Genomic DNA, 9,319 nt, shown 5'->3' with positions numbered 1-9,319 from the left:
GTCGATCATACTTTGGAAGTAGGTATTGAGTTAAGACTGTCATGAATGGGTCTGTAGAGGTGTTTTAGTAAAAGCACAGGTTTGCTAAAGTGTTCATGAGTACTCCTGGAATAAGATTAGAGTATTGGATTCAACCAATGCTCATCTAAATCACTTCATGGATTTTATCACTGGTGATAGTGAGACGATAATATATTATATTCTTGAAACGAAGACATGTGATTTGTAGTTGCGAGTCGGTTGCACATTGACGTATGTAAAAGCACCAGTAACTTAGTGTTATAAAATATATTGTCGTGTGTAATTTGATGAGTAGGTACAAGCAAGCATTTGGGTTGAAGTTTATCCTTTCCTTTTACCCCACATGGATAAAAGCGATATATGTGGGCCCTCGATGATTTAGTGATAACACCCCTCAGTGCTTAGCCAAGCCTAGACTGATTTGATTTGTTCAATTAGTCGGTAGTCATAAATTGAAAATCAGGAAACTCCAGATGGACAGAGAGAATGATTATAATCCATGTCTCAGTCCATATGATATCTACAATGGAGGAATATATTATCCCTTATCTAATTGACGCGCCATTGACTAGGTCAGAGTTCGACATCAGCTTTTAAGAGCTACGATTGCTAGTCGGGTTGTGGAGTCGTACTTGCAATAATAGTTATTAGAATTATCCAAATGGGAGACTATTGGATTAGTGTCTAAGTCTATAACTATAATTGGTATGTACTTGACCGGAGAGTAGCATGGTCCATTTGGGTTGCATTTCACTGGAGCAATTTGTAAGGATGGACTTTTGAGAAGAGGTTATTTATGATTTATTAATATATTATAAGTTCTAATATATTAATATAAAATCATATTATTTAATTAGTATTGATCAAGAATTAATTTGGAATTAATTTTGTGATCAAAAGAGAGTAATTAAATATATGGGGATTGATTGTGTAAATCATTCATTCTTATAAAGTGGGCTTATGATCCATAGTTCATTATGTTGGGCTAAACCCATGTGGTGACCCATGGATACTCCATGGAGGTTAAAACCCATGGATCCTAAGGAATGTGGAAAGTCATGCACATTAGGGTTTGCATGGTGTAACCCTAATCATGACACACCATATTAGAAACCCTCTAGCTCATGAAATCGGCACTAGTGAGTCTTTGGAAGAGCATATCTGATTTTGTGTGCAAGAAACATTCTCTCAAGTCCTCCAATTGTTGGTGGTGATTTGTGGTTCCATTTGAGGCATTCACATTATTGGTGCTAGGCTCTTAAAGCTCCAAGTTAACAAGCTACAACAAAGGTAAGTTATCTAACTAGATTTTTGTAGTGTATATACTCCATTGTATGCTAGTTAGGATGATGATTTGGAAAACCAAAAGTTGCATGTATATTAGAGAAAACATAGATCCAAAGCATCTAAGGTTGCATGTACACTATAGGAGTGTTAGAATGCTCAAAACCCTTCACGATGTGTATGTGCGCAAGATCGTCACCCGTCATGGTGTTCTGGTTTCTTTTCTTCCAGATAGAGATGTTTGATTCACTTTGCAGTTGTGCCAGAGGATCCACGAGGAACTGGGTACGATGTTGCATTTTAGCATAACTTATCATCCGTAGACTAACGGTCAGAGTGAGAAAATCATTTAGACACTTGAGGACATTTTTGTGAGCCTGTATGATCGATTTCAGTTTTAGTTGGGACTCCTACCTTCCCTTAGTTGAGTTTTCATACAACAACAACTATCACTCTAGTATCGGTGCGCCACAATTTGAGCTTCTCTACAAGAGGACGTGTCGTACCCCAGTTTATTGGGGAGAGGCCGGTTATAGAGTTATAGGAAGGACTGAGGTAGTCCTTCAGACGATAGAGCTTATTCAACTGATCAAAAAGAGGTTGTAGACAACTCAAAGTCGGCAGAAGAGTTATACCGACAGGCACCGATTGGAGTTGGAGTTCTAGGTCGGCGATATGGTACTACTAAAGGTATCAGCCTGGAAGGTGTAATACGCTTCAAGAAGACGGGCAAGTTGGGGCCCCGGTATATTGGTCTGTTTCGAGTGATTTCCAGGGTCGATAGGGTAGCTTATCAGTTTGATTTGTTGGAGGAGCTTAGTCAGATTCACAACACCCTCCATGTTTCTCAACTTCGGAAGTATGAGGCAGATTATTAATAGGTTGTTCCTCAGGATAATATTCAGGTTGATGATCGTCTGAATTATTTTGAGAGACCAGTAGTGATTCTGAATAGGAAGACGAAGGTCTTTCACAAAAAGGAGGTATCATTGGTCAAGGTCCAGTGGCAACATCGGAAGGGTTCCGAATGGACTTGGGAACCCGAGGCATAGATGCGAGAAAACTACCATGAGTTCTTTGCGACAGTGGAATCCGAGTATGAATTCTAGTTCAAGTGGGGGGGGGGGGGGGGAATTGTAACATCTTGATATTCAGGTATTTCTATTTATGCTGTTGATATGTAAATTATTTGCAAATTGGTCCCTTGTAGCCTTTTGGAGAAACGCGTGTTTCTGCTAGGTACTCCTTGTACGCTAGGCGTACGAGGCCTGTGTTGGATATTGATCATTCTGACACTCCTAAGGTGTACATGCAACCCCAGAAACCTTGGATCTATGTTTTACTATGATACATGGAAAGTAGATTTTCCAAGGTTCTTAACCTATCTAGCATACCATGGGGAACTTTTAAACATAAATGCTAGAAGAAGAACATACCTTTTGTAGTTTGGATTCCTTGAGAAGCTTGTGAGCCTAGCACCTCAAGTGTGATGCCTCAAATGTCTCACACAACACTACAATTCTTGGAATAGACTTGAGAGAAGTTTACTTACACCTCAAAATCGGCTAGCCCTTTATCTTGTGCAAGTAGTGAAAATTTTTCTAGACTAGGGTCTTTATATAGTTGTGGCACAAGTAGGGTTATACCATGTAAACCCTAATTGTCATGGCTTTTCATATTCCATGATCCATGGGTTTGTAACCTCCATGGATTATCCATGGAGCACCTTATGGGTTTTAGCCCAATCCATACAAACCATGGATCATTAGCCCACTATATAAGAATAGATTATTTACACAATCAACCCCATATATTTAATTAGTCTCTTTTTTGATCACTTAATTAATTTCAAATAAGTTCTTTGATCAATACTAATTAAATAATATTGTTAATATATTAGAACTTATAATATATTAATAATCCTTAAGTGTCATTTCTCTCATTTAGTCTATCCAAGTGTTGCAATGCCATGCAACCCAAATGGATCATGCCAACTGGGTCAAGTACATCCCAGAAATAGTTATGAACTTAGACACCTAATCCAACAGTATCCCACTTGGATAAGTCTAATAACTGTATCTGCAAGAATAACTTCAGGAACCGATCAGCAATCGTATCTCTTTCAAGGTCACGCGGAACTGAGATGATGATGATACGCCATTTAAGATAAGTGATCATATAATCCTCTGTTCTAGATATCAGCCGGACAAATACATGGAACAATGTCTTACTTATTATCCAACAGTTTGTTTCCCGATTTCCGATTTGTTTGACATAGAACTTAATTGAACATGCAAAGTGAAACACAAGAATAATCGAATCAAATATGGTGTCAAAACTTATGAATATAAATATAACATCTTTTATTTATCACCATATTGATTACACATTATTCATTGCATACTGTTTCAAACTATCAACTTTATACTTGAATTAAAACAATAGTTGTCCCATGCTCCAAGCATGTACACTATGGTTTTTTTCTAAACACTAGTCATGCCATACACCAAGTATGCACACTATGTTTTTCCAAACATTAGTTATGTCATACACCAAGTATGCACACTAAGTTTGTCTATGATCTTTACTCTGTGAAATAGATAGATTGAACATAATTCCAACACTACAAATAAAATGACATTTAGTGGCACAGAAAAAGTGCCACTAAAAACCAAAAAAGTGCCACTAAAAGTCATTTAAGCAATCAGTGGCACAAAAAAATGTACCACTAAAAACGCTGCCACTAAAGGCCTTTAGTGGCACTTTTCAGTTGTGCCGTTGCAGCGTTAATAGGTTTTAGTGGCACTTTTCTATTATGCCACTAAATTATTTGTAGGTTTTAGTGGCACTATTTTTTATGCCACTATTTAATTGCTAAAATAAATTTTACTTTCATTCTTTTATTGACACTTTTTTAACACAAAAAAGGTTATATTAATAAATTAGGTCAGTATATGGAATATAAAATAATAATAAGACAAATAAAATAAAAATAGAAAATCACAAAATCACTCTTTCATTTCAAACTTTCTCTAACAACTATATTTTCATTATTTAAAATACAAATATCTTCAAAATAAATGTTGTGCTAGTAAATACAATATTCTCATTCTCAAAATATAATACTATGGAACTAAATACTAGTTGGCGAAGAAACATAAAAGTTGATTGATCTCGAACTAAATATCAATATGCAACTTCAAGAGCTTCCCATTATGTGTTGATCCTAAAATGGCATACCAATTTGAGCAATATTCTTCAGAATCCTTCTCTTTTTATCAAACCAAAAAGCATACTTTATCTGGTTAAAAAGAAGAACCACCAAAGTAAATTGTTGTAATAATATGCAAAATCATCTCATAAAAATTTTAAAAAATAAAAATAAAATATAAACATATTAAAATTAGGCATGTGTTTACCTTGCCGATAAGTGACACAACACACACGGATGTCATATATGTAAATTTCTTGTACATCCATCATCCATGAACCAACTGATGTATTGTATCTGATATGTCGTTGACTGCTTTGACAATTTCTGAAGAGTTCATTTCAACAACTTGTCCTCCCAAAATAATTTAATCGAGGATAGTATGTACATGAAATTAAATTTCATTATTATTTTTTTGTATTGTTTTTAGTTTTAATAAATGATAATAATACCCATTTTCAAGGTATGAGTGAAGGAAAAAAGATTTAACCTTGTTAAAATTGAGGACTATATCGAGCTCACAGACATTACTGAAACATTTGTCTAATGTCTCCACAAATATTGAAATTCAAGACATTGAAGAAACATAGTCTTAATGTATATTAATAAGGTAAATAAAATTCATGTGCTAATATTTATAATATAAAACTTGCATAAGATCAAGAATTGCAAGCTCATTTTCAGAATCATCAAATATGACAATGAAGTACAATGTAGCAAAAGTCTTGTATACAAGTCACGTATCTTGCAAGAAGAAAGGATTATTATTTGATTATATGATAAATATTTCACCTAAGAGTAATATGATCAAATACATTACTTGTATACTGAAATTTTCAGCCTAATTGTGAACCCTAATGAATAGATAAAAGACTCAAAGAGAATACCAAAAAAAGCACAACATACCTTTCCAAAAGTAGAATCTGCTTGAACAAAATTGCTCACATTCTCTACTCTACTGCTAAGAACTGTATTCAAGTTTCAACCAAATTAAAGCCCTTCTATACGCCAATTCAATTAAAGTATAAAGCAACACTCATCTTTATAAAAGAAGGTATATGTTTTTACATGATTTAAAAGAAAAAAAAGTTATCTATGATTTTCTATCACCAAAATTCCACTAATCAGATTCATACTTCATAAGATGAAGGGATTAAACTTTTATCATTTAGATTCATGAATCTAGTAGTTGTTGAGTAGCATTTTATCTATTGTAATTGATTCATCACCTTCACCTTTTTCTTGATTAAAGTATGAACTTTAACTTGTATTTTTTTATCTCAGACATTTCATCAAACAGGTTATGTGCATCAGAAATTCAATCTCTTTTTTGGAGCTCTTCATAAATTAGATGTAGTGCAGTCTCATTAACCTAATGCTTGATTTCAACTTGTTCTCCATCTGATTAACATAATACTTAATTATGCCAATATCCCATCAAAAATTACACCTAGTCGGCCCAAAAAGGTAATCAATAAAGACCAAATCTAATCATACCTTTGAATATGTCGATGTAGAAGAATTGAGAGTAGATGAATGAAGATCAATCCATATGCGATAGCAAAACTGATTGCTTTGTCCAAATGGTCACCGTCATATTCCAACTCAGGTTGTGGCTTCGTCCAAGGTGGTTATCGGTGTTGGATGCGACATCGACGACGAGAGCCTGGCGGTGAGTGGGTGACGATGAGGGCTGTTGGTAAGTAGAAGACGATGATGGATGACGACCAGAGGTGACCAACGAAGGAGAATGGAAGACGGGGGATGAATTGAGAGATTATCTATTTCCCTTAAAAAAATTTCCCTATTTTTTTTTCTACGTTTAAAAAGGATATCACTGAGATATTATTGAATTTTCTGAAAGCCCGCTTGTTTTTTTGGTATGTTGAAAAATTTAGACATAAAGGCGGGGAAAATAAGTGGGAACAATAATTCATTTTTAAAATATATAGTGTCACAACCAAATATGTGCCACTAAAGGATATGCTATAGTGGCACAAAAGTATTCTTCCACTAAAAAGTTGTGCCACTAAATGTAATTTTATTTGTAGTGCAATGATACTCATTTCACAATCCCAAATCCTTACCGTAAATGCAAGAATTCCAAATTCCTGCCATTTACCTAAATCTGTTAGATTCTAAACTTATATGCATTGGTCATCTTGTAATTATTATGCACAAAGTCACAAAGACTTGTCAACAAACATTACAGAGTATTCCAATGGAGATCAACTCCATGGAAACGAAGTCTCATATTCAAAGTTCATTGCCTTTGAACATTCTTCTTGCATTAAGTTTCCTAATCTTACACAGATTTAATGAATAACTTTCACCTATGGGAAAATTTCTATATTCCCCTTTTGACTATTACTCTTGAACAAGAGTTGCCTCTTTTCAGAATATTTCAATATGGTCCTTCCAAAATTAACATTATACTTTCAACTATCCCTAAGCAACCAATCTTGGGTAAACCTTAGATTGTCCTCGACAATTGCTTAATCAAATTAGTCATATCTAGTTCTAGTACTTTTTCCCTCTTAATGTCCTGGGCATTCGGAAAAAATTTAGAACAAATTAATATTATAGCACCTGCAATCGATCCTATATCTGAAGCATATGGGACACGATTCATAAAGACATGATACTAGACCAGTCTTTTGTTATAATATTTCTATTTCTATTTTCCAAATTCTCATAATTCAGATTATGAAAAGGGATGCCGTAATCATAATCGAATTTTAGTACACAAATAATGGACCCATATATAGAATTTCGTTATGTTGAGCCATTCCAACATAAAATTCATATATATATTGTCACACCCCAAAACCAAGAATGGCGGAATACGTTCTGGGGTGGAGGACGTCATGTACAGTATCATAACAATGCATAATAGTAAAGACAAGCAACAGCATCCATTGCATTAATATAATAATTGTAATACAAGCGTGTTCTGTACAGTTTGTTAGACACCAAAATATAATCAAAATAAAAGAGGAGTTTTGTATGTGCTCCATCTTCTCAAAAGTTGTATCTGTACCTGTCTACTGATGACCTGAGAATACAAGTTATTTTGAAAACGAGTATCAGCATAAAGCTGGTGAGTTCATAAGTATTTAGTGTCATTACTTGTATAAAAATGTTTATAACAACACAGTGTAAATGTATTAATTGGTTTCAAATGATGTAAATAGTATACTCCTTTGAAAATCCTATATTTTCCAGGAAAGGTACTCTTCTACCAAGACCCGATTGTTTGTTTGTTCCTTTGTAAAAGTACAAGTTTTTTCCCAGTGAAAATATTAGTGTGAAAGTATAGTTTAGACTTCATTAATGTAAAGTAATGGGAAAATAATGTTTTACCCCAGCAGTATCACTGCCGGCTATATGTAGTGAAAAATGCAGACTCCAGGTAGTATTAAGTGTACTATACATCTCGGGGAGCCTATTTTGCCTTTAATTATTTAATGTATTAATTCAAAGGTTTGAATGCGAACTCGTATGTAACCATGCTGATTGACGATCGAATAACTGATGACCCTCCAGGTCATATATAGTGAGGTAGCATTCTGTCACCCCTTGGCCTTTCGGCTAGGACTGTAGCTAGCAGTTAGGATGTGGGAGTGTCTGTCCCGTATAGATCTATACACACAACGCCCGCTCTCCCTCCAGGAGACTCTGGTTACACGGTGATACTACAGTGATGTGTCGTATCGAGAAATAGTGTGTCACATTCTTATTAGAGAAATCAATGTTTGTATAGTGTACAATAGTGTAGTAGTGTTTTCTCTGTAATAGTATATAGTGTTCTCTTGGTACAGTGTATAGTGTTCTCTTTGTATAGTATTTAGTATTCCCTTTTGTATATAGTATAGCCTGTATTGACTCATAACTGCACTGACTCTGGTAGTGTCATTATAGTAATAGTAATGAGTAGTAACCCCTTAACTATACCTATTATAGTTAAATAGTAATGATTATTGGCATGCCTTTGTTACACAAAGGTACTGAACTGAGGTGAAGACTTTTATATCTGACACAAATATATATGATATATAACTAAGAATTCAATGACAGTCGGACAAATAACAGAATACCCTAAGTCCACAACCAAACAAGGAACAGGAAATAAGGTGAGCTATCAGTCCTAAGTCCTTCAAGTCTCACTTATATAAATATATTGGTGTAGATATGGGTTTGAAAATAATGTAAGTTTAAAAGAATTAGAAAACAGTTTTAACATTTAAAATGTTTATTAAAAGGTTTGAAACACTTTGAAAATCCAAGGTTTGATAGAAATCTAAAAGCAGTAGTAAATCTTGTAGTCTGTTCTAATTATTAATCACATGTGATTGATATAACAACTATAACAGTTCAACTTGTATCCCCCCCATAAAAGCATTTAAAATCATTTAAAAGGTTGATTTAGGGGTATGAACTCACCTGTAGTGAGTGAATTGGATGGAAGTGTCGGGTAGGATGCTAGGTGTCAAGTGAGGACTTGAACACACACACGGATCCTATGTAACATGTAGTGATACATAAATGTATCTAATTAGTTATTTAATCACTAATTAAGTAAGTAAAGACATCGTAATACATGAAAACACTTTGCTTCAAGTGTTAGGAGCACTAAGGGTTGCATCTAAGGGGAGTATGGCCTCACATTGGAGTTTACTCCTCAAATGGTAACCTTATATGTGTTTACGGTTGATGAACCATTTCCCCATGAGTTTACGGCCATAAAATCATGGTAATGGTGTATTTGTGTGCTTTAAGGTCCTATACCTCACAAGGAAAGGT

General features: G+C 34.6%; 1 long non-coding RNA gene across 1 annotated transcript; it reads right to left on the bottom strand.

Annotated features, from left to right (window-relative positions):
- Positions 1 to 4,303: 4,303 nt before the first annotated feature.
- Positions 4,304 to 6,360, bottom strand: LOC145119006 (uncharacterized). The gene is made up of 3 exons (XR_013713591.1): positions 6,014 to 6,360; positions 4,725 to 5,484; positions 4,304 to 4,606 (listed from the first exon to the last, which is right to left on the bottom strand). It is a non-coding gene; the product is annotated as an uncharacterized LOC145119006 (long non-coding RNA).
- Positions 6,361 to 9,319: the final 2,959 nt, after the last annotated feature.

This window comes from Lactuca virosa, chromosome 6 (assembly GCF_052849685.1).
Source record: "Lactuca virosa cultivar CGN04683 chromosome 6, Lactuca_virosa_CGN04683_v6, whole genome shotgun sequence".
In the NCBI taxonomy this organism is placed as follows: Eukaryota; Viridiplantae; Streptophyta; class Magnoliopsida; order Asterales; family Asteraceae; genus Lactuca; species Lactuca virosa.
This window is presented reverse-complemented; position numbering and strand designations above follow the sequence as displayed.